Raw genomic sequence first — 23958 nt, 5'->3', positions numbered from 1 at the left:
CCCTGCTGCCACCACTTTGCCTCTTGGCATCAGGCAACCCCCCTCACCCCCCCCCCCCGCATTCTAAGCTTTGGTTCCTTGTTTGAAAAACCAAAGGTACCCTGACCTTCCCCAGTGTCACACTTTGGCACTAGCTGTGGTTTTCTGTGTGTGTGCGTCACTGCTTTTAAATTTATTTTTTGAATATACTTTTCATTGTAGATGAACACACAGTTTGTTTATTTATTTTTCTGTGGTGCAGAGGGTCAAACCCAGTGCTTCACACACATGCAAAGGCAAATGCTTTACCATTGAGCTACAGCCCCAGCCCGTATCAGATGCCCTCAGATTAGCAGGGGAGAAATTACTCTCTACATCCTTATCACCTTCGAACCTGCTTCCTCCCTGACCTGCCCAGGGCAGGTTCTTCACTTGTCCTAGAGCAGGTGGGGCGAGCTTGTGAGCACTGTTCCCTCTGCCTGCTGCCCTCCCCACCTCCAGGTAGGCTGGCCTGGGTACCGCGAGGGAGCAGAGCACTGGACCTGCAGGCTTAAGGATCTCAGTGGCAAGAGGCATGGGACGGTTAGGGGCTGGGAGTGACTCTTCATGGACAGCCCTTCTGGACTTAATGACAGAGGAACAGAGATGAGTAGCCATGAAATTCTATCACATCCCGAATCCCTGGGACCTACCCAGTGCTTAGTCAAGACTCAGTTAAAGAATGAAACTTGTCCTGAGGCAAATCCATCAGTCTTTTCCTCCTGAGAAGAGGCCTGGCATCCATGGACGGGAGGTGCAGGGAGACCTGGGGTCTGTCCATCTAGGTTGACCTGCAGACAACCTGCCGGCTGGAGCCCTGGTGGAGGAGATGGTACAGGGTTGCAGGTAACATTGTTTGCTCAATCATATAAACTATAAATGCCTGTTGTAGATATTTAGGAAGTACAAATAAGCAAACATGAAAACTAATTTAAAAATTTAGAAACCTCACTAGGGGCTGCAGGGAGAGAGGAAGCAGGAGCCACTTAATGGTGCAGTTTCTGTTTCACAGATGAAAAGTTTCTGCACAACAACACAAATATACTGAATAATGCTTAACTGTCCTCTGGTTAAGATGCAAACTCTACATGTATTTTATAATTTAAAAAAAAAAAAAGGATTGTCTAAAGGAAGAGGGAAAATTTAAAAGCCACCATCATGGAGGTCTGTTGAGGCGACTCTGTCTACATTTTGGTGTTTCTCAGAATCATGTTTTATGGGCGGCACCCACCATCCACACACACACACACACACACACACACACACACACACACACACACACACCTGCCTCCTCCCCAGCGGGCGTTCTAACCAAACTCAAGGGCCTTGGCCAGCCCTGGGTGAGTCTCCTGTGTCCTGCACAAGCCATAGGGGGCCCTTGGGTGGGGAGGAGGAAGGGGAGCCGGCAGCTGAAGGCCTGTGAGGGACTCTGCAGAGACAGGAGCACCCAAGGTCCCTTTGACACAGTTGCCAGGAGACCTTGTCATGCACCCTGAAGTTATTCCCAAAGATCAACTCTGGACTCCAGGGGGCCTTTCTTTAGGAGCACAGGTCACCATGGCCACTGAGAGAGGCCTCTGGCAGCTGGTCTCCGTGGTAACCAGTGGCCTATGACATATGGAACTTGTCCACCGACATGCCTTGGAGACACGGGTTCACACCTAAGCGCGCCCTTCTCATTTGCCTCCGCCTCCCCCAGTCTGCCCAGCGCTTCTCGGCTTCATGGAGAGTGGGAAGAGCAGCTCCAAGCTCAGCCCTTGAAGAGGATAGAAATGGAGGTCAGCAGCAAGGCCTGGCTGAGGTGCCCTCTCCTGCCTGACACGTGCCTGGTGACAGCCTGGAAGAGCAGCCTGCAGGAGTTGCCGCTGACTCTTCTGCACTGGTCAAGGGGGGGCTGTGTCCCCTGGGTCCCAGAGTCACACTCAGGCCAGAGTCCCCCTCTCTCTTGAAAGTATCTGGCTGCTCTGGGGCTCAGTTGCTGCCCCTCCTAACAGGTCACACATCCCTCTTCCTCCAGAGTTTGGGCCCATCTGTCCCATCCTGCCATTACCCTGGGACTTTGATGTCGATGGTCCCCTGCTGCTCTGGGAACCACAGCCTGAGTGTTGCTGCTGTCTTAGCCTGTGCCCCCAAGACAGAATTGTGTGTGTGTGTTTTTTTTCCCTTTGTTGGTACTGGGGATTGAGCCCAGAGTCTCATGCATGTGAGGCAAGTGCTGTACCACTGATGTACACCCCCACCTTCCTCCCTTTTAAAAAAAATATTTTTAGTTGGACACAATAGCTTTATTTAATTAATTTATTTATTTTTATGTGATATTGAGGATTGAACTCAGGGCCTCACATGGGCTAGGCCAGTGCTTTACTGCTGAGCCACAATTGCAGCCCTATCCCAGCTCCCCCTTTTAAAAAATATTTGAGACAGGGTCTCAGCTGAGTTGCAGAGGCTGGCCTTGAACTTGCCACCCTGCCTCAGTCTCCCAAGTTGCAGGGTTTAACAGGTGTGCACCCTGTGCCTGCTAATGGATTAATCAGATTTTCTTTGCCCTAAATTTCCCTTGTAGGGAGGACCTGCCTTGTTTTTTACTGTGTGTGTGTGCGTGTGTGTGTGTGTGTGTGTGTGTGTGTGTGTGTCCTAGCATTTGATCTCCCTTCCTATCATATCAGGGGTCCCTCATTGAGTAACTGGGATACCAGACCCAGCTTCCTCCTAGGAAGCTGAAAGACCTCCCAGCTGGCTGGGATGACTTGATGTGGGACTTGTATCTTAAGCCAATGACACCAAGACACAACAGCAGGAAGAGGCTTGTCCAGGGGCAGCAGTGCTGACAGCAGCATCCTGCCCGGCCTCTCTTGGGTTCTGACTTTTATCTCAGCCAGGTTCTCTAGCCTTCTTCTTGCTACCAAGAGGGTTTTTTTTTTTTTTTTAACACATTTTCATCTTTTTTGGGTTGGCCACAGTCATTTTGCAATTCAAGAATCTTAACAGACTCATCTGTTCACTGGTATGAAAGTTACAGTTTGTTCTACCAGTGATTATCTTTGCACATTTCTGAGATGAGCAGATATTATCACTGCTTTTTTTTTTGTGTGTGTGTGTGTGTGTGTGTGTGTGCCGGGGTTGAACCCAGGGGTGCGTAACCATTAAGCAACACCCCAGATCTTTCTTATTTTTTTATTTTGAGACAGTGTCTCACAAGTAGCTGAGGCTAGCCTCAAACTTTGTGATCCTTGTGCCTCAGCCTCCTGAGACTGGATTACAAGTGTTCAACACCAGCCCCAGCTATGTTTTTTTAAACCCCAACTACATTCTGTGATGCTTATTGTTTTTTGTTTGTTTGTTTTCTTTCAGTGCTGGGGATAAACCCAGGGCATTCTGCATACTAGGTAAACATGCTACAACTGAGCTACACTCCCAGCCCTCCCTGTTTTTAAATATAGGAAAAATATTTTAAAAATTAAAAATGACGACAGATTTTAGGAATTTGATCTTAGATACATACTTATATCTTTTCTGACAGTCTAAACCTTTTAGCACAAGAAAAGAACCTCATATGCTTCTACAGACAAAGCAGTAGAGTTAGAGCTGGTGAGTCAGAGTGGCCTTAGGCCAAAGTCAGACTGGACAGAAAGGTATCTACATTTCTAAACAAAAAATGCACACCAATAAAACAGGACTGCTGCGGCTGGGGTTGTGGCTCAGTGGCAGAGTGCTTGCCTAGCACATGTGAGGCACTGGGTTCAATTCTCAGCACCACATAAAAATGAATATATAAAATGAAGGTATTGTGTGCATCTACAACTAAATTTATTTTTATAAAAGGGGGGGGGGGGCTGCTGGGTGTGCTGGTGCATGCTTGCAATCCCAGCAACTCTGGAGACTGAGGAAGGAGGATCGCAAGTTCAAAGCCAGCCTCAGCCACTTAGTGAGGCCCTGGGCAACTTGGCAAGACTCTGTTTCAAAATAAAACATATCTAAAAAAGGGGGGTAGGGTGTATGCTAGGGATGTGGCTCATTGGTTAAGGACCCTTGGGTTCAATCCCTGGTACCAAAAAAGAAAAAACAAACAAAAAAACAAAAAAACCCAAGGCTAACATTGATAGTCATCCACTCCCTTGAATGTCCAAGTTATAAAGTTACAAGGTTTAATCTGAGGATGGTAGTGGCTCTTTAAGGTAAGTGTCCCTTTCGTGTGGCTTCATTTAAGGCAATAACCCAACCTCATGCTGATTCTTGCTTCTGTAGACAAAGGCTAGGGAAAGTTAGGGGCTGGGCAGGAGGGGAGGCTGAGGCCCAGTGGTGACCGTAGGGATCAAGGTAATACCTGGTAGGTTAAGAGTACTGGCTCAGAAAAGGTGGTATGGCTGGGGTTACAGTGGAGGGCCTGAAGCTGCAGCATATTTCCTGCAACATATGCAAGAGTGCCTTGGATCTTTGAATCTAACATGTAAGCCCCTTGTTGACTCAGCATGTGGGCGTCACTCAGATAACACCTGTTGAGCCACAGGCCAGGCAGCATAGGGTGGGAGATCTGACAGCTGGAACTTGGTAAAGAAGAGGGGCACGTGCCCCAGGAGAGGGAGGGCTTCTAGGAGGCGATGATGCTCAAGACTCAGCAGGTCTTGGGACAAGGGTCCTACTGGCCTTGGCCAGAGTAGTGTGGGGTATGTTTAATGTCAGTTCCACCCAATCTGAATCTGGGGGGAGAAAAGGAGAGACTCTGAGGGGAAAGACACTCTCAGGAGGCAAACTAGACACTGGACAGACGAAAACAAAAGCAAAGCCAGGTGCATCCAGATTCATTACCGGCATCCTCTGGACTACTTTGGCTACCATTTCGGGAGCTTGGATTTGGAACCTTCTCTCAGGTTTCCCTGTATCTCACCTCCATTCAATGTGCACAGGCAGATTTCATGTTCAATTTCAGAAATTTGAAAAAAAAGAAAAATACAAAAAAAAAAAAGTAATTTCCCAACACCCAAATGAACAACTGTTAACATTTTGGCAATCTGATTCTTATAATTTTCTACATATTATCCCTCACCCCCCATTTAATAGATGGTTTTGGATCATTTGCATTAAAAAAACAACACTGCCTAAAACCATCAGATAGAAGGCTGAAGGTTATAACAGATGGGTCAGGCTGACAACAACCAAGTTGTCTGATTAATTTAACCACTACCAAAAGTAGGACAAGCAGATGTGAAGAGAAAATTGTACAGCACCAACCACGTCTTCCTGGGGGAAAAACAATGAACTTGTATGGGGTGACGACCCACATCTCATTGCGGGGGGTCCTTCTTCCTGCCGAGGAAGGCATAAGCCACCTGAGAAATTAAAGTCTAGAATAATTAGTGAAGAAAAGAGACAAAGAGTCAGAAATGTATTTTCAAAAGCAGAGCCCTGATAGGTTTAGTCCACAGGGAGCTGGAGCTAGACAAAAGAAGATGGCTCCCTGGTTTATTAAAGGCAGGGAAAGGTTTCAAGGGTGGGGTCTTGCTTCCAGATGTCTGGCACTCAGCAGGTTGATGGGCATCTTGGCAGGTCACACTCATCTCAGAGCGGCTGTGTGGCTACAGCAAGTCACCCCATCTCTGGTGCTGTGTGGGACCTTTGGCAGACCTTGAATAGGGCTCACGGGAGTCAGGGCAGTCAGCCAGAGGAAATGTCCTTTGATTATTTCCAGACACCAGATTCTCCTATTCAATAGGCTACGGTGCATGGCGGCCCCCATGCAGCCCAGGCATGGCTCACGACAAACCTGCATCTAATGAAGCCTCCAGATCTAACTACCAGTTTACAAGAACTCTAAGGATAGAGGAAAATGTTAAAGACACTTCAAGGTATCAGCCACATCCAGAATAAGGACAAAATTCTATGTGATAAATCACCCCATTTCAACAATAACTGGCATTTTAAAAGGGGGTTCTCTATTATACATTTTTGAACGTTTAAGAGAAATATCAAATCCAATGAGTGGACACTTACAAATCTGAATTTAAACAAACCAACAATAAAAAGACGTTTTGAGTGGGAGTGGGGCGCTGTGGCATATGCTTGTAATCCCAGCTATCTGGGAGTCTGAGATAGGAGGATCACAATTTCAAAGCCAGCCTCAGCAAAAACAGAGGAACTAAGCAACTCAGTGAAACCCTGTCTCTAAATAAAATACAAAATAGGGCTGGGGATGTGGCTCAGTGGTTGAGTTTCCCTGAGTTCAATTTCAGGTATGAAGAAAAAAAAAAAAGTTTTGAAGTCAGGTACAATGCACACACAAGCCCAGCTACTTGGGAAGCTGAGGCAGGAGGATTGCAAGTTCAAGGCCAGCCTGGGCAACCTGGCAGATGAGTCTTAAAAAAAAAGGCCTGGGATGTAGCTCAGTGTTCCCACACTACAGAAAAACAAAAACACTTAGGCCAAGGGGAAAAAAAAGAAGAGAAAAAGAAAAAATGGAGGAAGCGAAGGAAAGGGAAAAAGCAGATAGGGGATAGATGAAAAAAGAAAAGGGGTTCGTTATACATTTTTACTATGGATTTTGGAAATATCTATAATAATATTTTTTAAAAGTATGTGATAGATTCATGTGTCCCTCCATGTTAGGATGGCCTTAGGCCTGAGCCTAAGCAACTCCATTTTAAAAACTCCAGTTTGAAACCTGCAGTCTCACCAGGCCACCCACAGAGCCCTCCAGTGGGGCCACAAACAAGTTACTTCCCCTCACCCTGATCAACAGAGGGAAGCCCCTGGCAGGCTGTCCTCACCGACAAGAGGGAAAGGTGAGAAGATCAGGGTGGAGACCACCAGACCAGATGTTTCTGACCCCAGAATAAATGATGTCACTGAGAAATGCAGTGGTAACTGATAAGGATCGAAAGGGGGTAAAAACAAAACAAAACAACCTCAAAATTTAGGGTAAATGATAGAGCAAATGAACAGGGACTCAGCCAGCTGAAACAGGGATGCACTCCAGCTGGAGAGCCTGATGAGGACCTGACATCCCATCACTTGTTTCCTGAGCCTCTGCGTGATCCTCATGGCTCTCAAACTCTACCGCCTCTTCTGGACCTTGGTGACAGCTGCAACTCCTCCCTATGACCCTCTCCTCAACGGTCGTCCACTCCACACCAGGAAAAGCCTGCCTTGGTTCCGGATCTGGTCACCACAGTCAGAGTGAGTGTGCATCTGCTGGACATAAAGCCTAAGGCTTAAGACCTTTGAACTTAGCATGCAGAGGGAATGTTGTTATTAGCAATGTAAGAGGGGTCCGGCGGAGCGTCGGAGGGAGAGATCACACAAGAGACTTACTCCATGCAATTGGCAAAAGGGGATTTATTGGGGACGCATTCCAGCGCGCTGGGGCTCCGTGCTTACTCAAGAAGGGAGAGCAGCCCAGAGCCCCGAGCAGAGGTTCAAACAGAGCTTAAGTACACTTTTTGGGGAGGGTGGGAGGCTTTGCATACATCAGAACAAATCATCATGAGGCGCTGGAAAATTGAACAACAACTCTGAGATGTGATTGGCACATTCATTGGCGGGAACAGATCGGGCGGGGGTGATTGGTCATTCCTAAGCGGGGTACACATTCAAACTGATTGGTTCGGGCCCTGTGACGAACTGCACAGGGCCCTAGGCTAAATGGCCAGTAGGGCGTTGTTTTAACTATCTCAGGAATTTCCGGTTCTGGGTGTAACAGAGGAACTTAATAATACCTAATCTTTTACATTCAAGCTTTCCAGTTTAGAAACTTTACCCTTTCAGCCTGTCATGATTCAGTGTGTTTCGCAGTGCTCAGAATTAACCTAGAATTGTTTGCTGTGAATTAATTAATCTAGAATTTTTTGCTGTGAATTAATTAATCTAGAATTGTTTGCTGTGAATTGATTATGCCTATTGCAGTGCCTAGCATTAAGGATTGATGTTTTCTTAATTAGGAAACATAGAGTGAAACTGTATTGAGCAATTTGAGTGAATAAAGCATTGAAAGGGGCAGAAGCGCGTGGACACCCTTTTTTTTTGCCCCTCGACTGCTCCATCAGCCAGAAAACTTCCCTAGATAAGATACCTATAAGTGGAATTCCTATGGTAAGAAATGAGAGTTTTTTAATCTTCACAGGAAATTGTCAAGTTTCTCTCCAGATGATGTAACTACTTTCCCTACTGTCACTCCTTTCTCTACTTTCCCAAAACACTTTGTTGATGTTTTGTCAATCTGATGTTTTCAAAAAATGTTTTAAGTTGTATTTCACTGATGGCTCTTCCTCTATTAGCTACTTAAATTTCTTCTGAAAATTGCTTTTCACATCTTTTGCTCATTTTGATGTCCTCAATTTTTGTTATGTTGAAAAACCAGCCACTACCTCAGAGCAAAGCCTGTCCAAGGAAGGGACATGACCTTTGTCTTTGGAAAGACCCACAGAGCACTCCTAGGCACATTCCCACCCTGCTAAGTGGTTTATCTACAAATAACAAGAGAGATGTGCAGCGCCAGGTGTCCCTGACTCAGTCAGGCTAGGTGGGGACCCACAGCAATCCCCTAGCAGCCACCAATCAGCATGAGACAGGGAAATACCTAGGATGCCAGATGACCCTCCCAGTAGTTTATGGTGGTTGATAACCTGTTGGGAGACCATGTACTTCAGCAGGAACACCCCTCTTGGCTTAAACCAATCAGTTCAAATGAATCCCCCTCTTGTAGTAACCAATCACCCCTACCCAACTTGTTCCCGCCAGTGGATGTGCTAATCATGTTTTAGAGTTCTTATTTGATTTTCCCACAGTGTGTGATGATTTACTAAGAGATGCTATGATGTGTGTGGGGTTCCCTGCCTTCTCCAAAGAATGTATAAAACTGCTGCAAACCCTGGGCTCAGGGCCTCTGAGCGTCACCAGTTGCTGTGTGCTCGAGAGGATCGAGCTAGTTCACAATAAACACCTCTTTGCTGCTTACATCGATCTTGGTCTCTGGTGGTCTTTCGGGGGTCCGGAATTCGAGCATAACAATGTTACAAATATTTCTTTCCAATTTGTTCCTATTTTAAATGTTTAGAGACTCTTGCAGCATCTGGAAGTTTTAAATTGTAGTCGAATCTGCCATCATTTTTGGATTTTGGCCGATGAGAGAATGACATTCATATCCTAAGTTCTTGTTACTCCTTAATACATACCTCTTAGAGACACAGGCGTGGGAACTGGCGAACTTAATTTTTTGCCCAAGGATGCTGGGTATGAAACTCACAGCCACATGTATGCTATGCAAGTGCTCTCCCAGTGAAGTATATCCCCAGCCCAGAACACTAATAAAATTTTGTCCTCAAATGTTTATTTTACATATTCCCAGATAAGCTTTATCAAATTAAAGAATTTCCCTATTAAAATAGTAGTTTTTCTTCCTTTAGTCTGTTAGTTCTATTGACATAGTTCCTCACCTTGAAATATCCTTGCATCCCAGGGACAAATCCTACGTGGTTGTTTTATTTTTCCTGTACTGCTGCTTGATTCAACTTGCTCAGTTTGCTAATATTTTATTTGAACCTTACATCATTGTTTATAAGTAAAATGGGCTTTTCTTTTTTTGACTTGTCCTTGTTTTAAAACATTTGGGCTAGTCTTGAAGAGTAGGTAGAAGTGGTGAATACCAAATTTTAATTAGGTAGGCAAATTCTTATTCTCCTTAACAATTTGGGTCTTCCTGAAACTTGGATCAGGACAGGCCCCCTTACTCAAGATCATTCTTTTCCACAACCCCCCCCCCCACCAAAAAAAAAATATCCCTTCCCCAAATGCCTTCTTCGAGGTTCCAATGTGGGATAACTCCTAGGATTTTTTTTTCTTTTGGTATCAGGGATTGAACTCAGGGCCACTCAACCACTGAACCACATCCCCAGCCCTATTTTGTATTTTATTTAGAGACAGGGTCTCACTCAGTTGCTAAAGCAGCTTGCTGTTGCTGAGGCTGACTTTGAACTCACGATCCTCTTGTCTAAGCCCCCAGAGTCGCTGGGATTACAGACGGGCAACTCCTGGTGTTATGCTCGAATTCCGGACCCCCAAAAGACCACCAGAGCCCAAGACCCATGTAAACAGCAAAGAGGTGTTTATTGCGAGCTAACACGATCCTCCGCGCACACAGGGACACCTGGAGCAGCACATCTCTCCTGTTATTTGTAGATAAACCACTTAGCAGGGTGGGAATGTGCCTAGGAGTACTCTGTGGGTCTTTCCAAGGACAAAGGTCATGTCCCTTCCTTGGACAGGCTTTGCTTTGAGATAGAGGCTGGTTTTTCACTGGGATTTTGACACAGTGCCCAGCGTTGTTGTGAAAGCACGTTAAGGACGCTCTAAAAGAAACTAAGAGAGGGCATAAAGCGGTTGGGGATGTAAACCAAAGGCCTTGCACCAGGAGTCTGTTTCCTTACAAGTCAACTGACTTAATAACATCAAGGCTGCTTTGAGAAAACAAAATGCATGAGAAAGGCACCAGTACAAGGCCTGGCACAAAGCTACAGCCGATACCACCGACTGCTGCCATGGCAACCTGGGACGCGCGGCGGCGGGGAGCGCGGCTCCGGGGCAGAGGCGGTCACCCCATTCCTCCCGCAGCCCGGGTGACGCCTGGCCCGAAATGGCGGCGCGGACACGTGGTCCGGTGGGCCGGAGGGCGGCCCATCGGATTAACGGACCTACGCAGCTCCCCCGCCGCCCGGGAGCCCTCAGTGAGCTGCTCTGACAGTCACTGTTTCCTTTCCTGCGGCCCGTGGGCAAGGGAGCGTGAGGCCGCCAGACAGCCCGCTAGTGCCCAGACTTGGCCAAGGCTGCGACCCACATCCGCCAACCTGGCGCGACACCTGTGCCCCCCAGAGACCCAGCAAACGGAAGCTCAAGGCGTCCAAAGCCGAGCAGGACCGGCTCGCAGTGCGGCCCAGCTCGAGGCCCCGCCCCCGGGCTCACGCACTGCCGCGGCTGTTGATTGGTCCGGTGGGCGCGGGCTCTGGTTGGCTGAGGCGTAGTCACGAGGGTGCTGCCACCTCCCGGGTTCTCTTTCTCCCGGGCCCGCGCGGTTGCCTGTCCGCCGGTGCGCGCTCTGACCGTGTGCTCCAGCTGCAGGCTCCAAGGCCTCTCAGTGTCGTCCTGGCTGCCTAGGTCGCGCGGCTGGGCCGCAGGGGCGCACTCCCTGGCCTTGCCTCCATTAGTGGTGGCTGTGAAGGAGGCGAATCAGCTAGGGACTGGACCGTGCGGGGCGAGGCTGAAGACTCCTTAACTGTGTTCTGAATTCGGTTGACCCTAGTGGGTTTTGCCCAGTGTACTCCGAGTTCAGGTTGGGGAAGTGGAGGTACTTGAATTGTAGGTGCTTTTTTGTTCCTGTATATAGTTTGGCTCTGTGTGCCTCCATTTGGGTAGCTGGCAGTGGAATTAAGTTTTTCAAATGTCAGTTTTGTGAAAACACATGTTGAGAGGGAAAAAGAAGTATTTCTACAGGGTTTCCTTTCTTACCTCAAGATTTATCATTTCTAGATGGTGGTCAGTAGAGAAGATGTCTTGGGATACCTGGCCTAAAACATACCTAAAGATGTCTTGTTTTTCTATATATTTTGGTGTTTGCAATATGATACCGCGGTTTATTGGTGCGGAGTCCTGCTTCACCACATGTTGAAGCACACCGAGGCAAGCATATGAAGGATTTATTTAAAATGGGGTAACAGACTTCTGCCAGGGAGAAGGGGGCCATAGCTGGTATCATGGTATCTTAAGAAGCAAGGTGTTCTGCCCTTTTTATGTGTCCTAGGCTTCCTTTGTTCTCCTGCTTTCCCCCCTAATCTTTCTCCTTCCTGCACGTGTGACTAGGCCCAGGAATGCTCTTAGGCCAGAAGGTGGGAAAGAGGTGGGCTGAAGGGGAAAGGGCAGGATGGAGTAGACAAGGACATAGTAACAACCTTATTGCTCCCTGTAGGGAGGGGAAATTCCTGGGACAGGTTACTTTGGCAACAGGTTGGAGCAGGGGTAGGTTCTTGATAAGATCCCTCAGGGGACAGCCTCCAACTTCCCAGACTCACTCAAAATTCACCTCTTAGATCCAACCTGACTCGATTTACCTATCTACACTGACTGCCTTTCTAATTCTGGCTTCACTGATGTGAGTAAAACATTCCAAAATGAAAATGGAAAGTTAGAATGAGGCCTTAAATGAGTTTATTACAAAGGCAAACTTACGATTGCGTAATGCATTCCACTGTCATATTTAAAACAAAAACAAAACAAAAAAAACCTTACTATTGCAAATACTGTTGCTGAAAGCTTGGTCCTTGTCCCCAATGCCAATCCAATAAAAACGACTTGGTTTTGAGAAAAAAGAAAAAGAATGTTTATTGCTTGGCTAGCAAAGGAGAAACACAGGGGACTCCTGTCCTAAAGTCTGATTCTGCCCATCCCCAGGAACAGGGGGCTTTTATAGAGGTGATTCAGGAAAAATGAGATTAGGGCCATCAGGAAGGAGAAGGTTAGGGAAAAGAAGATTGGGAAAAAGAAAAAACATGTAAGTTTCAAAGCCAAAAGGGATATATAGTCAAAGTAACACGTGAACTCATGTTAAACAGTACTAAAGGCAAAGCATGCAAGGCATGGCAGTTTGAAGGCTCTGTAATATACCTTTAAGCTCGAGAAAAGTCAAAGTGAACTGAAAACTAATGGGTCTTTCCCCAAAAGGAGACTGAAAATGGGAAGATAAGAACTGTGGGAGTAGAGATAAAGATAATTACATGTGCAGCCTTGAGCATGATAACAATGACAGCAATCAAAATCCAGGCTAAGCAGTTTAGTCGTATTGTTTAATCCCAAAAATGGTGTTCTGGACATTTTCCAACTAGCTTTACAAATCATACTAAATACCAGAGTCTGAGATCATCCTGATAACTCACCACTCTCAGAAAAGATGTAAAAATTCCTGACAAAATATTAGCAAGTTAAATATCCATGTTATATAAAGAGTAATAATAAATTATGACTGATATGGTTTGTTGTGGGATTACAAATGATACTGTTACAGCTGTTGACCAGTGAGTCCTTGCTTCCCCAATGTTGAAGAATAACACCAGAGAAGCACGCCAAGGCCAGGTCAGAGTGGAAATTAGAAGCTTATTAAAGGACAGCAGAAAAGACTTCTCCCAGAGGAAGAAGGGGACCCAAGAGGTGGGATCCGTTGAAGTGCGGTTGTTTCCCCTTTTATAGTTCTTTCAGTGATGGAATGTAGGTGGGAAGGGCCTGAGGGGTGGGACACAGGTGGGCCAAAGAAGTAATCTGGTGAGGAAGGACTTCTGAGTCAGCATCTTCAAGTTTGCTGGGGGCTGTTCATTAATACTTCTTTGGGATGGGCTCTGGCCTTGGGCTTTTCTGGGACTTCATTAACATTCCAAGAGTTGTTCAACTTTTCCCGGAATTCATTCTCAGCATGGCCTCTATTTTAGATCTCACTTGATATTAGACCCGATTTACCTAACTACACTGACTACCTAACTTTAAATCTGGCTTCAATACTGCTTTCTTCATTCACATGTTGAAGTATAACATTAGAGAAGCATGCCAAGGCAAGCATATAAAGCAGAGTTTATTTAAAAAGGGGTAACATAGACTTTCTCCTGTCGGGGGGAGAAGGGGGCCATAGCTGGTATCCTGGTATCCCAAGAAGCAAGCCATTCAGCCCTTTTTAATTTGTCCTAGCTTCCTTTGTTCTCCTGCTCTCTTCCCCTTATCTTTCTCCTTCCAGTGTACTTGACTAGGCCCTGGAGATGCTTGGTGAGATGGCCAAAAGGTGGGAATCAGGTGGGCAGAAGGGGAAGGGGGAAGGGCCGGAGCTTTTGATAGGGTGGGGGAAGGACTCCAAGGCTTTTCAGTCTCTCAGCGGCAATCTCCAGCTTCCCAGACTCACCAAAATTGGCCTCCTGGATCTGACCTGACTTGATTTAGCTATCTATACCAACTGCCTGTTTAATTCTGGCTTCTCAAAGATGTTTTATGTTCGAAAAGTGATATTGGTTGTCTGGAAATACTGGTTAAAAGAAAGTCTTGATTCTTAAAATTGCTTCATTAAAATTGGTTTCTGTGCCTCCCAAACACTTTTTTCCATATTTATTCTTTTGGCAAATAGTTTAAGTTCTAGTATGTTACACTTCTGATTAGAGCCTCTGGCGTGGTATTTGAATGTAAATAGCTTTAAATTGAATCCCAAAGGAATTGAGGTGGATAAGTGGGCACATAGCTAATGAATATTGAAAGCTTTTTATGTGGGGTCCTGTGGTAGGGCTTTATGTATTATCTCACTTCATCCTCAAGGTGGCGATATTAGGTAGGCATCATTAGCTCCATTTTATAGACAGAAAAGTAGATTTAGGCATTAGCTAACTTGTTCAGTTTCCCAACTAATAAATGATGGAGCCAGGAACATATATGGATCTGCTGAATCCAAAGCCCCTACTCCTTCCTGTTCATTTCTCAAGTTTTCCTCCAAGCAATTGTTTCTGAGCGGCAGGTAGCATTTATTGTCTACTTTGAGCAGCTAGTTGAACAATAGACACTTTCTTCAACCCTCTTCTGTCTGGTAGTGGTTTTAATTCATCAGAAGTGAAAGTAGAGCTGGGCATGGTTGCTCTTATGCTCTGGAGGCTGAGGCTGGATGATCACAAATTAAAAGCTAGCCTGAATAACTGAGCAAGATCCTATCTCAAAAAGGGCTCAGTGGTTGAATGCTCCTGGGTTCAAAAAAATTCATACATATCTTTTGATTTTAATTTAAAACATATATGTTAATTTGCTAATTGTTTGATGTGGTACCAAGGGTTTATATTTGACTGGGTTCATTGTTGGAGTAGCTTAACTTCCCTGCATGAAGTACACCCATAGAGCATCTTTTGCAATTTCAAATGTGTTTCTTTAAAGGAAAGCAGACTGGGCTGGGGATGGAGCTCAGTGATAGCTTGCCTAGCATGTTCAAGGCCCTGGGTTCAATCCTGTTTTACAAAAAGAAAAAAAAAGTAAAAATCATAGTTTTAACACTCTAGTAAAGCAGGTTGAAGATAGAGTCCTACATTTTTACTATTTTCCCATTCTTTTATGATTTCTCACCCATACCTAAATTTAACTACTTTTTAAACTTCAACTTTATTTCATAGACTTGATAATTTATTGCACTCATTTTATTCGTTTATATGTGAAAGGAAAGTGAGAAAGCAGGAGACAGGAGATGGGCGAGCAAGACTCTTATGTGGATCTCTGCCTGGTCTGCTTTCATTTTCATTTCATTACCCGTCTCACGGTCTTCGTTTTCCCTTCAATAATCATACACAGGTTTTTTAATAATGCAACTAATTCTTACAAGAACATGGTTTAGCACATGGGAACAAAAGCTCAGGCATACTTGGGAGTACCAGAGTGGCCCACTAGCTGCTCAGAGTTGGCATTTTTAAGACCTGTTTGGAATTGAGACTGCTATTTAATCAAGCTGTTTGGTTAAGTTGACCATATTTAAGAGGGCATTACTAAACTGTGATGTCCTTAATAATGTGTTGCATTCATTTCCTACCTACTGGAACCCAAACAAACTCTTGGTGAATGTACCTCTTGTTTTGGAACCCCAGACTGTTAGCTTGGAGAAAAGCAGAAGTAGTGAGAGCCTATTTTCCTAAAGCTGATCTGCATATGATAATTTTAAATGGTTAACACTCATAATTCTGGATCATTCCTCTTTAAAATGTGGTGCCTAAAATGGTTTACTTTGGTACAGCAGATAGTAGAAATATCACAGTTTTATTGGCTTTTAGGGTAACTATATCCTAATGTTAGTTCACTGAAATTATTTAACTCAAATGCTAGTCTCTTACAGTGCCTTCCCTGGGCCCACATTCCCATGCCAAGTGACTGGTCCCTGTTTGCTTACAAATTTTCATAATCAGTAATAATGAATCTCACAGTATTGTAAGTTATTTGCTTCCTCCTGTGATGCGGGAGAGTGCTGTATGTATTCCAGGTGTCAGTCTGCTCTACTGCATAACAAAATGCCATAGATTGGGTGGCTGAATGAACGAATTTCTTTTCTCACAATCCTGGAAGCTGGAAGTTTGGTATTGGCAGGTGTGGCTTTTACTCAGGCCTCTTGTATTTTTATATGGTTATCTCTCGGTCATATTGGCCTTATCATTTTTTCCCCTCTCTTTCTTACTGTCTTATGAGGCATGGTGGCATGTGCCTATAATCCCAGCAGCTTGGGAGGCTGAAGCAGGAGGATGGCATGTTCAAGGCCAGCCTCAGCAACTAAGTAAGGCCCTAAGCAACTTAGTAAAATGCTGAGGGCCATTACCAAGTAGGTATGACGCATCGTAATCCTTGCCAGTGTACCCCATGTTAAATGGACTTGCCTTGGAAATTTGCTGCGACCTTGCTTGTGAGTTTGAGAAAGGTGACCCTGTTCAATCACCAGGGTGGATCCAGGATTAGGGTGTATTCCTGCAGGAAGTATCTCCGTCCTTGGGTTTAGGGCGTGACAATAGGAGTTTTAGGGAAGTTGAGGTTGAAGATTATTGCTGCTGGGATTAGGGTGTTCCTGCTGCTTGTTCCCGTTGAGTTCTCGTGAGATTAAAATGGGATTTGAAAAAAGCCTCGTGGAGTAGGATTTGGGATCGGACATATTGGAATTGCCCCTGAACTTGTGTGGAGGCTGGTGTGAGATCGGGAATAAAGAATTGCTGTTTGAACCTACAAAGCTGTGTGGTGGCTCGTGATTCTGTGCCAAGCCGAGACATTGGCACTTGGCTTTTGGCAGTAAAAGCCTGTCTCAAAATTTAAAAAAGAGCTGGGGATGTGACTCAGTGGTTAAGTGCGCCTGGGTTCAATCTCTAATAACAACAATAACAACAGAAAAAATGTGTTTCCAAATGTAGTCACCTTCTGAAGAATGGTGGTTAGGACTTCAACATAGAAATTGGGAGGGGGGACTTCCCCCCCCCATTGACCTTGATCCTCATCAACACTGGCAATAGATAACACAGCTTCTCTAACAACCCCTACTTCTTCATTTTCTTCTTTTGTATATGATGAGGCTTCATTCCACATTCTGCTAAAAATTTCATCTTTGATCATTAGTTTTGTCACACCATCCCCAGTTATTACCTGTGGGACGAACCGTAAGATCCCCTGCATGGGGCCTCTCCTTAGGCATAATGCCAGTATGAAAAGAGTTGGAACTCTAACAGCACGTGGAGCCATCTAAACAGCAAATGACTTTTCTTTACTTGTTCCTTTCTACAGGCATACCAGGTCACTCTGGCTGGGAGCCCTTATACTACCTGTTGAATAATTCATCCTAAAGAAGTGAACGTGCATGTGGGCATGTGTCCCGCCCACATCTGGCATGTACTGACTGTATGATTTGCTTGTCACTTCCTGGGCACAGGGGAGATGTGCTTTCACTGTTGCTGTTTTTCCTCCAAGTTGTCATCCCTCAGAAGATCGACAGGAAGGATACTGCTGCTGCAAGAAAGAAAGTGGTGGGGGAAAGTGTCTGGTTCCCACTTTTGCGGAGGAATAAATATCACCAAGCAGGAAGCACCAAGTGGACAAAGGACAGGAGGAGTGTCAAGCTTAAGGACCCTGAGAACCATAAGCACAGTGAAGGTAAGAACTGTGGGTTGAGTTGGGGTTGTGGCTCAGCGATAGAACACTTGCCTCACATCAACAAGGCCCTGGATTTGATACCTCAGCAACACATAAAAATAAATAAATAAAAACAAAGGTATTGTGTCCAACTACAACTAAAATATAAATTAAAAAAAAAAAAAAAAGAACTGAGTTGGACCAGCACAGGGAAGGTATGTCCTCTTCCATGTGGCTAGTGACTCCATGTCATTCCATTGTTTGTGGGGGAATCTGTGAAAATATGGTCCTTCTGAATGTTGCCTGCCAAGCCTGGCTGATTATTTCAGCTGTGTTTTTTTGATGGGGAATTTCAGTGGACATTGGACCTCTGCTAACCACAACCCAAATCATACATGATTCTTTGTTCATAGAAGTCAGGAAAGTAAATCATCCCACCAAACTAATTCTCATCTTTTTTTTTTTTTCCTTAATGGGATCTGTGTAACTATGTGTGTGTGTGTGTGTGTGTGTGTGTGTATAGTGGTGCTGGGGATTGAACCCAGGACCTTGTGCATGTTAGGCAAGCACTCTACCAGCTGAGCTATATCCCCAGCCCTACATCTATGTAACATTTTAAATGGTATTGCTTCCAAAGCAGAAGTTCTAGCTTGCTGTGGTGCACACCTGTAGTGCCAGCTACTTGGGAGGCTGAGGCAGGAGGATCACACATTTGAGGCCAGCCTGGGCAACTTCGTGAGACCCTGTCTTATAATGAAATAATGGGATCAGTGGTAGAGGGCTTGCCTAGCATGCAACAGGCACTGGGTTCAATCCCCAGTACAGAAAAAAAAAAAAAAAGACAATAATTCTTACCATTGTTATTTATTAAAATGTGACAGCAGCTGGGTGTGGTGGCTTATGCCTATGATCCCAGCAGGAGGCTGAGGAGGGAGGTCATGAGTTCAAATCCAGCATCAGCAACCACATGCACTAAGCAACTCAGTGAGACCCAATCTCTAAATAAAATACAAAATAGGGCTGGGGCTGGGGCTCAGTAGTCAAGTGCCCTCAAGTTCAATCCCTGATATTCCCCCCCCCAAAAAAAAAAAGCAGCAGCAATACATTTAAAATTATTTCAAAGTAAAAAGTTATAATGGAAGTGAATTTTTTTTTGTTGTTGTTGTTAGTTTTGTTATAGAGACAGATTTATGAGGTAATTTCTCTAAAAGAAGTTTGTTATTCTCTTTCTTTCTTTTCTTTGCTTTTTTTTTTTTTCCCTCCCATTTCTGGGGTTTGAACCCTGGAGTTCTTTACCACTGAGCTACATCTCCAGCCCTTTTTGCTTTTTATTTTGAGACAAGGTCTCAAGAGCTACCGGGATTACAGGCCTGAGCCACTGCATCTGGCTACTATTTTTGTTGTTGTTTTTTGTTTTGCGGTACCAGGGATTGACCCCTGGGCCTCATGCATGCCAGACAAATGCTCCACTGCTGAGCCACAGCCCTAGCTCCTCTTTGCTATATTTTAAAGCACCGAAGACACAGAGAGAACATTGTGTTGACTAAACCTGCCTCCCTTAGCCCAGTCAAGGAACAATGGGATTGCTATTGAAGCCTGGCATTATGGTATGCTACAAAGCCTTTAATGGACGTTCTTTTAGTGTCATTCTTTGAACTATTTGAATTCTATTTTTTACAAACCTTTTTATGTGATGGCTGAACCACCTGTAACTTTCAAACTGTTGGAAATCTGAATTTCAACAAAACTGCTACTGAACTAAAAACAGGTCTCAGTGAACTTTTTGCTAAAAATGATCTTGCAATTGTTGATGTCAGAGTTGGCTCCCCCAGGTAAGTGCCAGTAGATTAAGAATGTTCTTAAGAGTTTATCAGGGCTGGGGACATAGCTCAGGTAGAGTGCTTGCCTTGCAGGCACAAGGTCCTGGGTTCAATCCTCAGCATCACACACAAAAAAAAGAGATGCTGAGCATGGCGGCACATGCCTGTAATCCCAGTAGTTTGGGAGGCTGAGACAGGAGGATCGTGAGTTCAAAGCCAGCCTCAGCAAGAAGCAAGGTGTTAAACAAATCAGTGAGACCCTGTCTCTAAATAAAATATAAACAATAAGACTGGGAATGTGTCTCAGTGGTCACATGCCCCTGAGTTCAATCCCTGGTACTCCTCCACCAACAAAAAAGGTTTATTAGCCCCAAACATACATTGGAGAAAAGATTCAAAAAGTGGTGCTATTAGGGCTGGAGATGTGGCTCAGCGGTAGCGCGCTCGCCTGGCATGCGTGCGGCCCGGGTTCGATCCTCAGCACCACATACCAACAAAGATGTTGTGTCCGCCGAGAACTAAAAAAAAATAAATAAATATTTAAAAAAAAAAAAAAAAAGTGGTGCTAGGAAAACTGGAAATCCATATGTACTAAAATTAAATTAAATTAGACCCTGTCTCTCACCCTGCACAAAACTCAAAGGGGATCAAGGACCTAGGCATTAGACCAGAGACTCTGCACCTACTCACCTACTAGAAGACAAATTAGTCCAAAATCTCCATCCTGTCGGTTTAGGAACCAAATTCCTCAATAAGACTCCTAAAGCACAAGAAGTAAATTAAGAATCAGACTGAAAAGCTACTTTAGACAGCAAAGAAAACAAGAACATGAAGATAAAACCTACAGAATGGGAGAAAATCTTTGCCACCTGCACCTCAGAGCATTAATCTCCAGGAAATATAAAGAACTCAAAAAATGTAATACCAAAAAAAAAAAAAAAAACCCAAATAACCTAATCAATAAATGGACAAAGGAATTGAACAGACACTTCACAGAAGAAATATAGCTGATAAAATATATGAAAAAATATTCAACATCACTAGCAATTAGAGAAATGCAAATTAAAATTACAGAGATTTTATCTCTAGTCAGAATGGCAGTTATCAAGAGTACAGATAACAATAAATGTTGATGAGAATGTGGGAAAAAATGTACACTCACACATTGCTGGTGGGACTGCAAATTGGTACAACCACTCTGGAAAGCAGTATGGAGATTTCTCAGAAAACTTGGAATAGAACCACCATTTGATCTAGTTATCCTACTCCTTGGCATATACCCAAAGGACTTAAAATCAGCACACTACAATGATGCATCACATCAATGTTTATAGCAGCTCAATTCATAATAATTAAGCTATGGAACCAATCGAGGTGCCCTCAATAGATAAATGGATAAAGAAAATGTGGATTATTGGCTATAAAGAAGAATAAAATTATGGCATTTGCCAGTAAATGGATGGACCTAGAAACTATCATGCTAAGTGAAATGAGCCAAACCCCCAAAACCAAAGGCTGAATGTTCTCTCTGTTATGCAGATGCTGATTCACAATAGGGGGGAGTGAAGGTTCACCAGATTGGACAGGGTGTGTCAGGGGGAAGGGAGGGAGGATGGGAATGGGAAAGACAGGCAAATGAATTGAAAGAACTTTCCTGTGTTCCTATATGAATAGGCAACCAGTATAACTCCATATCATGTACAACCATAAGAATGGGAAGTTATACTCCATGTATGTGTGATATGTCCAAATACATTCTACTGTCATGTATAACTAAAAAGAACAAAATTTTTAAAAAGTGTGATATTTCACTGGGGTTAGTAGACTCCTTTCATGTCAGATCCTTTTTATCTGGTCTTGACTCTTGGGTGCGGTTTTATCTCAGTCTCTTGCAGAATACCCTTCATTGTTCAATAAATCCATTATATTGAACTTTGTGTCCTCATTTTCCCAACCAAACTATTAAAATAACTTCAAGAACTTCCAAGTCTCTGCAAACATATTTTCTTTCTTTCTTTTTTTTGGCGGGGGGGGGGGGGGGGTTGACAAAGTCTCTCAGCATGAATTGAAAGACGAATTTGGGATGCTTTTTGAATCAGATTAGCCAGCAGGGATGGCATGCATGTAAGGTCGCTTGCACCTTATACTGATTTTTTGTGTGTGTGTGTGGTGTTGGGGATGGAACCCAGGGGTTTGGGCATGCAAGGCAAGCACTCTACCAACTGAGCTATACCCCCAGCCCTGCACCTTATACTGAATAAGAATTTAGACCTGTTATAATGGAATTTCATTATGTTCTCACAAATCATTTATGCCCGATTTTAGAGAAGGAAAGAATAATTACCCAGCGTTCTACCAGTAGGCATTAAAAAAAAAAAAGGAGGCAGGTTAAGGGAACAGCTGGAAGCTTGTAGGAAAGTGTAGAATTTCCTAGAGAAAAACATACTTACTCTTCATACAGGATTGAAGACTGGAAGAATTACTTCACAGATGACTTCAGTTCTCATTCTCTGGGGCTGACTTCAATACAATCACTGAGGTGGTGGCTGTTTGGACAGGAGTCAAAGCAGAACACATGGTTGAATGTAGGGTGATGTAACCGCTAATGAAGTAAACCACTGTTGGGTATCTAGGTTCTGCTAGAGTAAAAGGGTAAATATGGGGAAACCAGAAAGGATAGAGTAGGAGCCCTGTAATGGGATTATCCAGTGGAGAATGAGTATCAGGGTGGTAAGTTTATTCAGGCTACATATATTGGAATATTTGTGTTTTTCAAATAATCTATATCTGGTATATTCTGATAAGTACCATTTCTAGAAAATAATCCTTTAAAAAGCATAGATAGAACTATGTGTTAACCTAGAAAACTATGATAACTGTAGGAAAATAAATCTGAAAGGATACATTCCGAATTTTTATCAGTGTTCACCCCGAGGAGATTAGAGGGTACTTGACCATGATTGCAATCTCTGAAAAAGAATGAAACAGAAAACCCTGCCAAAAGCATACAATTTCTCTTAACTTTATTTAATTAAATTCTAATTAAATATTTAGAATCATTCCTTTACATGAAGAATTATTGCAAAGGGGAGATTGGAGAAGCCAGGGAACATGGCCATGTGAAATAAGCATGGTTACCTGTTGTCAGGCTGGAGTGGGGCATGTCATCTTCAGGAACCTTACTTGACAGATTCTTACTTCAGACTTTGCACCAAAATAAATTATAGGACCAGATGTGGTGTGTGGTGCACACCTATAACCCCAGCTACTCTGGAGGCTGAGGCAGGAGAATCAAAAGTTCAATGCCAGCTTCAGCAACTTAGTGAGACTCTATCTCAAAATAAAATAAAAATAAAAATGTCTGGGGATATAACTCAGTGGTAGAGTGCCTCTGGGATCAATCCCCAGTACAAAAAAAAAAAAAAAAAACCCAAACAGTTAAAAATTGCAGGTCATTTAAAATGTAAATCCATAAAGAACTAGAGGAAGACTTGGAAGATGTTTTAGTTTTGTTTTTAATGGCCTGCAGGAGAGGGAAGCCTCTCTAAGTGTGATACCAACACTGGAAGTCCAAAAAGAAAAGGGAGACAAGATTGACTGCAGAAATATAAGATACATGTGGAAATGAAAAATGTTCATAAGCAAAATCAAAAGAGAAGTGACAAACCAGGAAAAATATATGTAATCCATAACAAGACTGAGGCCTACTTTCACTAACATATGAAATGCACCTCATAAGTCAATAAGGAAAAGATGAGTGATCCAGTAGAAATGTATGCAAAATGTGAATAGAAGGTTCACAGAGCCGGGCATGGGGGCACAAGCCTATAATCCCAGTGGCTCAGGAGGCTGAGGCAGTTCAAAGCCAGCTTCAGCAACAGCAAGGCACTGAGCAACTCAGTGAGACCCTGTCTCTAAATAATATACAAAATAGGGCTGGGATGTGGCTCAGTGGTCCAGTGCTCCCGAGTTCAATTCCCCAGAACCAAAGAAGAAGAAAAAAAAAAAAAAAAGAAGAATCACAGAGAAAGATTTTTTTTTAAAGCATAGAAAGATTTATCCTCATACATTAAAAAAGAATTGTAAAACAAAACTGCAACTGCACTGTTACAGTTTTTTACCTATTAAGTTGTCAGAGATTCAAGAGTTTGTAGCAGAGAAGAGGGTATGGAGAAACACATGCACATGCTTTGGGTGGTTGTGAAACTGGTGAAATCTGCAGAGTTTAGCTATTTAGCTGGGTTTACGATGGATTGATTAATCATTGCAAATACTATTTATCCTGTTCCACTTCCAAGAATAGGTAGCCTCAGACAAGTGTGAAATAATGTATTACAAAGCTATTGGAAGCAAAATTAGAATTAACCTGAATGTCTATCAGTGGGAGACTGGCAGAGATTTTCTGAAATATACATAAGATACTGTACTGTGTTGCTGTAGAAAGAAAGGAACCAGGATTCTGTGCACTGATGGGAAACAATTTCCA

Source organism: Urocitellus parryii, chromosome 1 (assembly GCF_045843805.1).
Source record: "Urocitellus parryii isolate mUroPar1 chromosome 1, mUroPar1.hap1, whole genome shotgun sequence".
Classification (NCBI taxonomy): domain Eukaryota; kingdom Metazoa; phylum Chordata; class Mammalia; order Rodentia; family Sciuridae; genus Urocitellus; species Urocitellus parryii.
This window is presented reverse-complemented; position numbering follows the sequence as displayed.